Consider the following 14,475-nt stretch of genomic DNA (forward strand, 5'->3'; position numbering starts at 1 on the left):
TCATCACTTCTTTTCCTTTGGATTTCTCAGTCAAGGGATCAACAGCAAAGCTAGCTTAATGTCAAAGCAGATACCTCCAGGAGAGCACCCAAGGACTGTCTGTGTCCCCAAGCCACTTACATAGAAGTGCATCCCAATTTGATGAGATTCCTGGAGCCAGGTCTTTCTTCGGCCAGCCTGCTGTGGGGCTGACCGAGCACGCGCTGGGAGGGTTAGAGGATGTGAGAATCCCCAAACCCAAACGCAGTCCCTCACCAGCAGGCCTGAAACGCTCATCAGTTCCCACGGCTTTCCATGAAGATGTCACGAGCCTCTGAGAACTATTTCTGGATGGATGATACTTTGAGACATTATGGGCCACTTGTTGATTTAAATGTGACTGTTTATTCCTACAGCTTTTAAAGGTCTGACAAAACCAGTCCCTACCTCACCCCTCGTCATCTGTATTTTTCAGAACTTTCCTGGCTATTCCATACATTTATTTTATTTCAACTTTAAAATCAGAAGTCAAGTTAAGAAAAAAATTGTGTTGACATTTTAAATCGAATTAATTCCATTGAATTTGTAGATTAATTTATAAAAAATTGACATCTTTAGCCTTTTGAGTTTTACTCTATAAGAAAAGACACACATGTCCATTTACTCAATCTTTTTTTTGTGTCCCTTATTAGAGTTTAAGAGCTTTTTGTGTGTTTGGCATAGTTCTTTTTAAAATCTGTTTCTTCGTGGTTTTCTTTTTATTGTTATTATAAATGAGAACTTTTGTCGTTATATCTTATAAAACTGACTGAATTGTGTTCGATTTTGGTCTGTCTTCCTACTGAATTCTCATATTGTTTTTAATAGTTTTCAGTTGATATTCCAGAGTATTCCATGTATACAACATAACTTTTCAAATAATATTCCTCCTCCTCTTCGTTTTTTGAATATCAGTTCTTCCTTTTTCCTATTTTCTTTGACTATATTCAAACAGGGTTGAGAGCATCATTGTCTTTTTTCCTGCTTAGATAACGTTCAAAGAAGCATTTTCGTGTTTCACCATTAATCACCATACTGGCTTCTGGTTTGATGTTAGGGGTGTTTATATTTTTAATCATATTAACATTGTGTCCATCCTTCCACTAAGAGTTTATAACAGAAATGCATATTGAGCTTTATCAAACATCTTCCGAAATTTGTCTTTTTTTAATTTGAATTTTGAAATTTGGAGTTTGTCTTTCTTTTTTGACAGCAAAATATGATGAATTATGTTAATATATTGCCTATATTGAACCATCTTTGCAATCCTGGAACACTCCACTTGGCTGTGGTTTACTATTCTGTAAATACGCTGTCAGAATCTCGATGCCCCTGTTCAGGATGTTTATATCAACGTTCCTAGGTTAGGGTGATCTGTAGATTATTTTTGTGCTGTCTTTATCTGGTTTTGGTATCAATGGTGTGAAACCCAAATATCTTCACAGTCTCTACAATGGCAGCTCCCCCGGCCCACCAACTCCTAACTCCCTGGTTTGATAAAGGAACGTCCGTGGGGGGCAGGTGTGACTTCTTTAGTGGTCAGAACAGGATATTAACCACATATAAAGTAATTTACATATTCCTGTAATTTGCCAATCTCTGAATTCACTATCCTTTTGATGTGGGCTCGGCGAGTCAAGGAGTCGAAAGAAAGATTTCTTGGACTCTCAAGGTCTGGCAGTAGTGCTCCTTTATTCAGAGAATAGCATGGGGACAGGACCCAGGGGCAGTGAAGAGCTGCAGGCATGGGGACAGGACCCAGGGCAGTAAGAGCTGCATGCATGGGGACAGGACCCACGGGCAGTAAGAGCTACAGGCATGGGGACAGGACCCAGGGGCAGTAAGAGCTGCAGGCATGGGGACAGGACCCACGGGCAGTGAAGAGCTGCAGGCATGGGGACAGGACCCAGGGGCAGTGAAGAGCTGCATGCATGGGGACAGGACCCACGGGCAGTAAGAGCTGCAGGCATGGGGACAGGACCCATGAGCAGTGAGGGACTGCAATGTGTTGAGGGTTAGGGCTAAATTTATAAGGCTTGGGTACATGACTTATTTTTACCAGACAAAGGAAAGATGATGTAAAAAGTCATTAAATGGAATCAGTGCAGGTGGGGTCTGGTTATTGTGTGGTCGTATAACTTTAGATATGTATTGGGTCGTATAGATCAGCATGTAGGACAGGACACCGTGGGCTTCTCTACCTGGGGCAGCCTTGATCCACATCACTTTCACAAACATTTTTGCCAACACATTGCTTCCACTTTCTTCTGGAGGGAGAGAATAGTAATAAACCCACATGAGGCCCAAAATGTTCCATCCTTGCTTAGCAATAGTCATAGGCCTTGGGGTTGGAGAATGCTGGGTCGTGCATCTGGCAAAGGAACTGTCTGATTTGCTCTCTAAATGTGTACGTGGGGATTGTGCAAACCAACCCCCTCACTGAACACGCTTACCACCCTCTAGCTCAGCCCATGCCTTCTCCAAGCACGGCTTTCCCCTGGGTGTTAGCAGCCCAGCAGGAAGAGAAACACTCCTAGTGGGGAAGCGGGCTCATCAACTGTTGGCAGCAACGGAGACTTCGAGCAAGATGCAAACTGAGAGCGTGGGACCCACACGCTCTGCACGCTCAGTCCAGGCTGCTTCTAAGAACAAACATGATCTAAGGCCTTCAGGCCAGCATTCAGGTGAGTAATTTTTTGTTAACCCAAGAGGCTTCATGGCTTTTCTTTGAACTGCACACACCTGTCCTCAATGTCCCCTCCCCACTTCCACCTCTATAGAAATCCCAGAGACGACGAACAGTGGCAAACCTCTCCAGCAAAATGTCACTGTGTGCCTTTGAGGCTTGCAGCAGAGCAATTTTGGCCTCTCTCCAGAGGCAGGTGTGACTGAAGCCAACTTGTCTGGAGGGACCTTTTTACCAGGGAATCAGCAGAAACATCAATAAACATCACGATGTTGCTCTATCGGGGGCCCCTGAGAACGTGCGCCCGCCCCTATGGAGGGACTGTGTTTACCTACCTTGTCCCTTCACAGCTTGGATTAAAAATTGCCCAGAGTTCAAATATTTAATGTTCTTCCTTATTTTCCATCCCTGGAATGTCTCTGTGCAGCTTGGCTTGTTGCCAACATGCCGAACATGACACCATTCCTCCCTTGCCCGGGGTACCCGTGCCAGGAAAGCTTTGGGGCTCCCTCAGTCTGAAAATCCACTGGGTCCTCCTCAAGTTTGGGGCAGCTTTCTAGGGTGTTCCGTTTTGTGATGTTTTCCTTTCCAGATTTCAGCAAGAGATTTAAATTTGATCATATGATTAATTTCATACACATTCCACAATATATGGTCTGATTTCTTGGCGACTCTGGGGTATTAGGGGTTCAGGAGAGGTGGGACAGGGGCAAAGTAAGAGTCATTCTACAGAATGTTCTGCACTGCAGAGATGCCAGCTTCTAGCCTTTTCATATGAAGCTCAGATTGGTTAACTCCGAGTTTCTGGACTGCCTTGTTTCTTTTTACCCTATTTTCTTTCCTCTACCGACACCTGTCTCCTCTTTCCCTAGGCAGTGATAGATTCAATGCTTCAGCAACCCAGGGAAGACAAAGCTGAGGATTCTCTATCTTGTTCCACCGTCCTGTGTGTAGAGCTCTGGTTAATGTGAAGAGTAGATTTGAGGGAGGGTGTGCTGGGCTCATGGCAGACGAGTGTGAGTAGGGTGACCAAGAAGCCCAGAGGGGCATCAGCAAGGCCTGCAGCTGTAATGGGCAGGGGTGGGAGCTGGGTGGGTGGGCTTAGGCCCTTGGGACACAAGGAGCCTAGAACACAGTAGGAGCTGGAGCCCCCTGGAGTCTTTCTGGAGGTGATTGGTTAAACTTGTCTGGAGTGGTCACCCAACACCCTTGCTATGCCCTATGGTTTCCCTCGCTGCTGCCCAAGGGCAGGTGACCTGCAAATAGTGTTGCATGGCCAAGGGCCCAGCCACAGTTGTCGTGGTAACAGCTATGACCACTGGTCCAAGCAGCGCATGAAATCTCTAACTGGCGTCAGGTGGTGAACTGCAGGGGGCTGCCAGGGTCACGTGCTGTAGACAGGTGAGCAGTGGCGGTCAAGAGACATTAGATACATCAGAGATGTTATAACTTCCCCCCTCCTTGGGAACTTTGAGAGACAGAGTCACACATTTAACTCATGACGATCTCTATGCCATGCGCTCCCTGGCTAGAGCCATCTCATCTCCAGAAGAGCAGGAAGTTTCTCTGCATCTCTGGACACTCGTGGATGCTACAGTCCCGATTCCACCCACCAGCTCACCCTGCCAAAAGAATGGACCGCCCAGTGTAAGACCCCATCCTCCTGGAGATGCCAACAGGCAGAGGAAGAGAAGCCATCCAAACCCGCTCTTTCTGATGGATTCGCCAACCCTGTTTATTTACATGGAACAGCAAGAGGTCAATGAGAGAAGCCGCAGGTCTGGGACTCCGATTTCTCAAACTCACGTGCTGGAATTTGCATGTTTATTCCAAACCCACACTCCTTCTGGCCTTCTTCCCCTTTGACTGCACTCTCATCTCCACCCTCCACGTTGCAAGGTCTTTTGCATCAGCCTGGGTGGGTCCCAGAGCTGATTTCTCCCTTGCCCAGCTCAGTGTGTCCATCTCCCTCCTTGTTGCCTGTGCCCTTATAGGGTGGCATGTGGTGTGGGGTCAGTCCTAATGTCTGTTTTGGTTTCCATGCTCTCTTGCCTTTGTAGTAGATTGCTTTGGCCATTCTCCTTCCGTGATCCAAAGGATGCAAAGTATCCAACATTAATTTTCTGTTGTATCTTAAGTCAGTGTTCAAATGAGCTGAGCTTTCCTTCCACTGTGCATTGCTGTTTTGTTCTGGTTGGGGGGCAGGCCTATTTTATTTAAAATGGTGCATTCATTTTAAAATACGAGTTGAATTTGACTATACTAATATAGTTAATGGTCAGTTTTTTAATCAATATTTTCCTCACTGATAGATTCACCCTGACTGAATCCTCAGGCTGGTGACGGGGAGGAAAGCCCTTTTATAACAAGATCCTGAGCCAACGTCATGGGGCCAGCCAGCTTGGGAGGATTTTGGTATTTATAACAACATTGGTTTCCTATTGCTGCTGGAGCACAAACTGGGCTAAAAATAGCACAAATGAATTATCTCACAGGGCTGCAGGTTAGAAGCTCAAGATGGGTCTCCTGGGGCAAAATCAAGGTATCAGCAGGGCTGTGTTCCTTATGGGGGCTTTGGGGAGAATTCATCTCCTCATCTTTTCCAGCTTCTAGAGGCCACCCTCATTCCTTGGCTTACGGCCCCTTCCTCTGTCTTCCAAGTGCAGACTCCAACCTCTGCTTCCACCGTCACATGGCGTTGTCTCTGAGCCTCCTGTGTCCCTTTCACAAGGAAGCTTGTGATTGCATTGGGCCCATCCAGATATTTCAGATATCTTCATCACAATGTCCTTAACTTAATCACATCTGTTAAATCCCTTTTACCCATAAGGTGACATATTCACAGATTCTGGGGATTAAGACGTGGACCTATTTGAGGGGCCATTATCCATCCTACCATAATAACCAAGTCATATCACCAAATAGCTGTCATTTTCTGAACACTGCAGACCAGTCAGGCACTCTACACATATTCCATCATTTAATTGTTAAAATAACCCTGTTGGGGAGCTACCGCTCGTATCCCAATTTGGCCAATGAGGAAAACAGAGCTTAGAGAAAACTTGTCCTATCACTGGCAAGAGGCAAACCCAGGGCTTGTATGTCAGCTCTCTGAACTCTGCTCTCCCTTTCCTAAAAAGAAAGGGAAAAAAATAATTAAATCTTTAGAATGTTGATCAATGGGTTTGAAATTCCCTCGGTAGCTATGAATTAAAGAGGATGATGGCTAAACTGTTGGCTCCATGGACCACTTTGGCCATCAGAGGTTGCCAGTGCTGGCTTCTTACAAAACTACTGCAAGCCCACCCTTCTATGCCCCCCATCCCTCTGATTACTGGGCATGAAGAGACTCCATAAGCCAAGGCAGTGGGCTTGGGTCTCTGAATCTGCTACAGGGACTCCATGCAGGTGGAGATAGAGAATTGCTTGACCTCAAAGCATCATATTAAGCTCTCACGCCATTGCCTGTCTATTTTCTTCTTCCTTAGACCAAAGGCCTGGACTTCTCAATTTATGAAATCAGACCAGGAGCTTGGGTTCATTCCAAGTTCTCCTCCGCCCGTGACCTTGGCCTTCTTTCTGTGGCTATCCAACTAGACAGTCCCTTGGCCCTCCCCCAACAGAAAATTGGCATCATGCAAAGCCAAACAAATCTACCTCAAAAGAAAAAGCAAAATTAATGAACAGATAAGACACAGAGCCTTATTTTTCTCTGAACTAGGGTGGCCCTGGAGGAAATGGCTTTGTGAATAAAGTGGAAGAGGACGGAAAGAAAAATGTGTTCTCTCTGGGCTCCTCACAGCATCGGGGCGCTCTGAGCCCGAGGGCACTAGGTGGCAGGATTTGCTAAGCACAGCTCTGCAGGCTGGCAGTGCGGGGAGCCAGGCTTGGTGTTTTCACCGGGTCCCGGGAACTAGGTCACAGTTAAATTAAGAAATGTGTGTCATTCTGTGGGCAGAAGCACAGGGGCTGTGCTGTCTCTTCAAAGGCAGAGCTCCACACCGTGGCAGACGCTGCTGAAGCCCACCTCCTCTCTCCACCTTCCCTTCCTCTCCTTTCTTTTCTGCTCTGCCATAAGTATGTCCCTTTCTGAGGTGCCCTCCCTGAGCCAGAGCCTGCTGAGACATCGCCCATTTTGACACCTCAGCTCAGAGAGCGGATGTGGTGGCTGCTTCCCGTTCCAAGCCACGCATCAGGTTAGGGACATTCCATTAAAATTCACCCCATATCCCACCACATACATTCATTTCTTGAGCTCCCTTTAAAATCTCTTGTGGAAATCTTCCTCTGACCAAGAATGAGAATGCTTGCTGCCCCCACCTTTCTCTCTGATCGCTCTCAGATAATAAAAAGTCCTCTGATTAATTTTAGTCCTAAAACAGACTTGTGTCTTTAATTAGAATAATGCCGTGTTATAGGGCATGTATGCATATCACATACTAATATGTGTATATTAGCATATGGCCTATGATACAGTCAAAACCCTAAGCTGAGTCCCGCTATCTTTTCTCAGATCTCAGACGCATTTGGGGCTGAGCCTGCAGTGGGGAAGGGACCGGGCATGGTCTCCTGTTCTCACTCTCGCCCTGCAAGCAGAGGGAGTGGACTGGACAGTTCTTAGAGAGCTGGATAGGTTTGTGCCCCGGGGCCTGGCACATGGCAAGGATAGCTCTTCCGTTCAGGGCTCTTTAGAAATGCTCTTTGCTCCCTTCTTTCCCGGGGTTCCTTTGGCCTGCACCCTGAGCAGACGCAGCTCCATTCCAAATGGTCCCTGTGACCCCTTGCTCAGCCCCAGGGCACACTGCATCACATCCCACCCCCTTCTCTGGGTCTTCTTGCCCTTCCACGCGGCCACACTGGACTAAGATTCATGTCTACCGAGAACCTCAGAATGCGATCTTATTTGGAAATTGGGTCTTTGCAGATGTAATTAGTTAAGATGAGGTCATATTGGATTAGGGTGGGCCCTAATCCAGTGACTGGTGTCCTTAGAAGAAGAGAAAACAGAGACACAGAGACAGAGGGAAGAAGTCCAAGTGAGATGGAGGCAGAGACTGGGGTGACGGGTCTACAAGTCTGGGAAGGCCGAGGATTTCTGGAGCAACCAGGAGCTAGGAGAGGCCTGGATCACATTCTCTCAGAGCCTCCGGAAGGAGCCAACCCTGCAGACACCTCCAGAACTGTGGGAGAAGAAATTTCTGTTGCTCTAAGCCACCCAATGTGCGGTACTTTGTCATGGCAGCCCTGGGAAAGGAATGCACTGACTTTCCCCCGTTCACCCACATCTGGTCCCAGGAAACACCTGTGCCCCGATAAACCCTGGAGGGCAGGTCGGTTCCCCAAGGACAGCCCTCCCATGGCCCTGCATCCAAATCCTTTGGTCATCTCGTCTCTCGTCCTCTGCATTTCCTGGTGGCAGTTGGATCCCAGTGCACGGTCCATTTCTCCCTTCTCAGTTGTGGATGAGACACCAGTCCTTGGTGTCACCCAACTTTGCCTTGACCCTCCCCCTGGGCTATGGGTTAGGCACTAGCATCCTCCGCCTATCCCTTCCCCCAGAGGTGGGCTCACACAGCAAGGCAGCTGTTCTCCTCAAAGAGATGTCTTCACCAGTCTGCTCCCAGAGCCTCTCTCTGATCCCTTTGCGAATCTGGTCTTGCTAAGGGGTCCAGGCATTGGGTCACAGGTTCTCCTCCATTTCCTTTGAAATTCTACATATGGGGATAGGGACAGAGTCTTTTCACACTCATTTTGGCTGCCCAGTCCCATTCTAACATCCTCTTACAGGGGTGTGTGTGTGTGTGTGTGTGTATGTATATAAATGTGTTTTTACATTGTTGAGTAGAACTGTATGAAGTTTATACACTACCTTTTTGATTAGTTGTAGTAGATTGAATTGTGCCTTCCCTCCTCCAGAAGACGTTTTCTCCCAGAAGCCATGAATGAGGGCTTATTAGGGAAAAGGGTCCTTGCTGATACAATTCATTTAAGGCTCTCGAGATGAGATCGTCTTGAATGCAGGTGGGGATCCCAAATCCAATGGCAGGTGTCCTTAGAGGAAGAGGGGAAGACACAGACACACCGAGGAGAAGGAGATGTGAAGACAGAGGCAGAGACTGGAGTCACGCAGTCTCGAGACAAAGAACACCTGGAGCCACCAACAGCTGGAAGAGGCGAGGAAGGGTTCGCCCCTAGAGCCTTGGGTGGGCGCCGGCCCTGCAAAAGCCTCGGCCGACACCTTCATGTCTGACTTCTAGCTTTTACAAGTGTGAGAGGAAGAATTTCTGTGGTTCTAAGCCAGCCAGTTGTGGTAATTTGTTATGACAGCCCTAGAAAACTAACACACTAATTATATTATAAACATTTTTCCACGCTATTAGACATTGTGGTAATTATTTTTAGTGACAGCACATTATTCTGGAGTATAAAGAAGTCAATCAATCCTCTATTGTAAAATATTTAGTGTTTGAAAACTGAACTAACTAAATAATAAGTAATTAAGTGCATTTAAACATACGTTTTGAGTATCTGATAATTTCCTTGGGAAAGTTTCCTGGGGGTGGAATTACTGGGCCAAAGGATACACCCTCTATTCTGTGTGAACCTCTCTTGCATGAAGTCTATGGCTCAAAGCCTGTAATTTCTGTAAATATTATTTTGCTAGTTGGTACAAGACATGTGATAACTCTGTGAGTCATTTATATAACAATACTTATAAGTGCTGTCCTTGTGAGCTTGAAAAATGACTTTGAAAATCAGGCACAGCCTAGTGCCAGGTGTGTATTAAAAATGTGTTTCTGGGGCTGGCCCCGTGACTGAGCAGCTGAGTTTGCACACTCTGCTTTGACGTCCTGGGGTTTGCCAGTTCAGACCCTGGGCAAGGCCCTATGCACTGCTCATGAAGCCATGCTGTGGCGGCATCCCACATAGAAGAACTAGAATGACTCACAACTAGGATGTACAACTATGTAGTGGGGCTTTGGGGAGAAAAACAAATGTGTTTCTTTGTGCCTTTTCTTTTATTGGTCTCAACTCTAAAAGTAAACCCTGAACCATAGCAAATCATCCTTAAACACCAGGAACAAACATGGCGAGGGTCAGCTCCCTCCTCGGTCTCCAATACTTAATATCATAGACGTAATAGCTGCTGGAAGTAATGTTAGTCCAAGAAGTCTCTGGGCATCTTTGTTCTGAAGATGTCAGTGTAGAAAAGATCACTGGAAACTATATTTATCTAGAGATAAAGGATCTAGGATTCAGCTTGTGTTTTGTAATGTCTAGTTATTTTTACCTTGGGGATGTTTGTGAGTATCATTTAACCTTGGTGACATATTCCGGGCAACGAGATAAATCTAAGATTTCCAAGATTCTAGCCTCCTGCTAAAGTTTAAATGGCCCATTTGAAGGACATTTGCATGTTCATTTGTAGGCTCTGGGGCAAAGGTGTCTGAGCCACACCACGTCTTCCTGTGTGCATCACCCAAGGGTGGTACCTGAATTCAAGACTTGCCAAAGTAACAATCATGAAGACCATGATCACGTGAAACTGATGCAATTGTACCAGGAACCGACTTCATTTTTTCTGTTGAATAAAACATTTAGTTTTTATATGAACAATCTATCTTGATACACAAGGTTATAATTAGAGACAATAAAATAAATCACGGAATCATGACACACCTAGCTATTGTGTCTCATTTGTAAGTTTATAAGAGACTGCGGCACGCCATAGGCTTACAAAAGATGACTCTGTAATTCTGACCTGGAATCTGGAAATGACTTTAAAAATTTAGTGTAGAAAGAAGCTGATTAAGTACAATCCAACAGGATATGTATTATTAGTTTGGCCAATAACTATTGAATATTGAATAAAACTCCTTGATTCTAAGAGAAATACAAACACATATGCACGCACACACGTACATACACATGCCTAAGCACACGCGGGCACACACGCTGGGGGGGAAGGTACGAGATAGATGCAGAGCAGCATCTCGGCTTTCATCTTCTTAGCATCTTTGTGCCAGTGTCTCTTCTTTGGGAAGAGATAACACCATCATACATCATGAGGAAAGGCCTGTAGCAGCAAAATTATCATAAAGAAAGATATTTCCACAGAGCACCCTTTTGGAGTTAATGGAGAAGCGATAGACATTGGTCCTCAAGTTGCAGAGAGCACCACTAGAAGACTCAGGGACAATTTAGCTAAATTAGTTGGAACTATTTTTCCTTAATATTATGTCACTATTCTGGTTTTCTTAATTTTTATAAATTTTGATTTATTTTTGTTATTTCTTAAAACTTGCTGTGTCTTTAGAGTTTGGTGAAACTTTAGAGAGCATCGGCAGCCGAATCGAGGGAGCCCCCTCTCTCTCTGGAAGCCTGGGTGGGAGGAGTCTGAGGCAGACATGGGAATACCCGCTCCTTCCAGGGACTGGTTCAGAAATGGGCATGTGGATCCATTCAGGCCAGGGATAAGCAAGGAAGACTTTGCCGGAGGCTGCTGGATACATCTTCCTGCTTTACGGGCCTATCTTTTTTCCACAAACATGAAGTTGACGCATGGCAGAGGGCAGAGCTGAGAGAACCAGAGGCGTGGAGCCAGGGCCAGTGGGCTCAGGGAGGCCTCAAACCTGTCCTACACCTGCACTTGGGGAGTTGATCCATTCTTTACTGTTTAAGTCATTTTGGGATGGCTCTTATGGCACGGGTCGTGTGAAATACTATCAGGTTCAGTTCATCTCATTTTATACAAGAAACCAGAACCCATTAGGCCATGGCTAAAGGGATGGTCAAGATCATCAGCTACTTACAGAAAGACCAGAAACGAGGGCCCAGTCTCCTGATGACGGTTCCGCAGCTCTTCCCATCTCACTGCTTGTATAAGGTCTTCACACGCCTTTACAAGCACACTATACTTTGGTGGATCAGTGGACTTCTCTGGGGGGTATTCTTTAATGATCAGGGAAAATGGATAAAGCCAATGGAACAGTGTCTGTTTGAGACATCGTATCTCGATGACCCAGCTTCCTTAGATCCTTCTTGATCCTTGCTCAGGCACCAAGGTGTTTTCCTGGTGGATAACATTGTAGAGTTTTGATACTGACAGACAGGCTAATTGAGATTCCCATCCTCCAATGAGTTCTTGCCTTTCGATTAGCATGTTTCTGCCCGTTGCTGTTGTAATGCTCAGAAAGGGCTTCAGGTTCCTGAGGACATCTTGCACACACACCCATTCTAGCCTGTGCCTCTTAGGGAAGAAGAGGAGGAGAAAAGGGAAAATTGTAGACCACCCACCCGCCCCGGCCATGTGCCTGGACCTTTTCAGAGAGTGTGCATCCGCTCTTTTTTTCTCTCTCTCCTCTTCGTGGCTTACATTATCCTATCCCTGATTCCACTCCCCATGAACACACCTTTTTTATTGTTGTTCTAGGCATTATATTAAAGGACAAAGGTACTACACCATCAATCAGACAACCTGGTTTTAACACTCACAAATGACCTTGAGCAGGTCATTTCAATGACACTCTGAAGAACTTAGTGTCCCCAGGCTTCCGCTCCCTCATCTGAAGATGAAGATAATAATACCTGCCCAGCACACTTCCTGCCTGAGCTCTCTGCACCCCAGTCTTGTTAAGCTCATCAGTTCACCTGCATGCCTTGGGTGCTCACTATGTAAAAGGCACATTGCCAGGGAGGAAACACAAATGTACATTGTGGAGGGTTATCTGCATGTAAGGTCTTGTTGCCATCATAAAAACACTCATTTGGAAACTATATCAGATGTTCTATTTCTTCTTAAAGTACTGTCATCTTCCACATCCATAAACTTCTTAGCTCTTCTATTACTCACATTAGTGGTAAAAACAAAGTGCCATCCTTTTCATGCCCCGCCACCTTCCTCCACTGAGCAATAACTGTGTCAACTGGAAATATTATAAAGGGTATCTGGCTGAAGCATCTTTTCCGCAGCTGTGCATCATTGGGTTTTTAGAGAGCCGGCTAAATATTCTAAGTGATTGATGTCCCTGACAAGTCTCATTTTTTTCTTTTTTATTTAATCAGTCACACATGGATCAGGAATAACACAAACCTTTTCCCTGTGTGAAAAGATCGTGGTCAAAACAGATTAAGTTCTTTCTGAGCTGTTTAACTCAGAAAATGGCATCGTGCTTGCTAAAAGCATCCTTTTATATTATGGGTTGAATTTTGTCTCCCCTCCACAAAAAAAAAAAAAAGATAACTGAGGTCTGAATCCCCAGTACTTCGGAAGCTAGACTTGTTTGGAAATGGAGTCATAGCAGATGTGATTAGTTAAGTTGAAATGAGGTCACACTGGAGCAGGGTGGGCCCTAATCCAGTAGGACTGGTGTCTGTATAAAGAGGTGGCTGTGTGAACACAGAGACACACAGGGAGAAGGCCAGGTGACAGTGGAGGCCCAGATTGGAGGAACGCCGCTACAAGCCAAAGAGCATCAAGGAGCATAGCAATTGCCGGAAGGCAGGAAGAGGAAAGGAAGGATTCCCTTACAGGTTTCAGAGAGCGCGTGGCCCTGCTGACACACGGATTTCAGACTTCCAGCCTCCAGGCTGTGAGAGAACACATTTCTGTTGTCTTAAGCCACCAGTTTGTGGAACTTTGTTTTGCTAGCCCTAGAAAAATAATACTGCATAGGAAGTTTGGGAAGGGGAGGTTTCCCAAAGGATGCTATGTTAGTTGTCTATTTCTGTGTAACAAATTACCTCAACTTGGCAGCTTAAAAATCACACTCATTTATTATCTCATAGTTTCCATGGGTCAGGAACCTCAGTGTGCCTTAGCTGGGCCTCTGCTTTGCTGTTCCTCACAGGCTGCACTCAGGCCAGGGCTGGGGTCTCATCTGAAATCTTGACTGGGGCAGGATCCATCACAAAGTGATGGTGATGCCTGGTCCAAGCTGTAGGTGGTGTGAGGACAACAGAGGAGCCCTGTGGGTAGGCCTGAGACCAGCAATGCAGGCTCATCTGTCCTCAGGTACTAAGGGAAGAGAGATAGCTCATCTTGGTGTAATAAGTTAAGTCTTTGGAGACAAAGAGCAAAGAGTATATTTCTTGATATCAACTGTTACCTAATTAAGGCTACCTGTTTGGTTATCTGTTTTGGAGCTCATATATTTTGGAAATGTGATGTTTTTGATCATACCAAGATGGGATAAATTAAATATTGGAGAAATTAAGCTTTCTTATCATTTCCTGTTGTGATATTTTAGGGAAATCTGTGATGAGACCTCTGTCCTCTCAAATATTGGGATTGCTGGGAAAAGCAAAAGCAACATAGCAAAGCTGGCATTTAGCACAAACTTATTACGTGGCTGACACTATGCTACATACTTTTATTTACACACTCAATTACTTTTCCAGAGGAAGCCTATTAATGCATTTGTTCATCCACCCTTTTAAATATTTACTGAGCATCTACCTTATGCCAGGTGCTGTGCTTGGCACCAGGGGTAAAGTAGGTAAGAAGACAAGTTTTCAGGTGGGCTTTAAAGGGCATAAGTAATCAAATCCCCCATACTCAGATTTCCAAATTGTTTCGCTTAGAAGCATAAGCATCTACTCTGAATCAAACCTCCTGCTTTCTTACTGATGGATTGGAAACTATAGTTTGACTCTGAGTCCAAGATTATCTTCATACTTGTCCACCGGATGTAGTGGGGACTTTGGTGAATGTTTCTGCCTGTGACAGCAGCAGAGAGGAGAACCTCTGTGGCCTGTGGACAGGAAGGAGA

The sequence above is a fragment of the Equus przewalskii genome, chromosome 5 (genome assembly GCF_037783145.1).
Source record: "Equus przewalskii isolate Varuska chromosome 5, EquPr2, whole genome shotgun sequence".
NCBI lineage: Eukaryota > Metazoa > Chordata > Mammalia > Perissodactyla > Equidae > Equus > Equus przewalskii.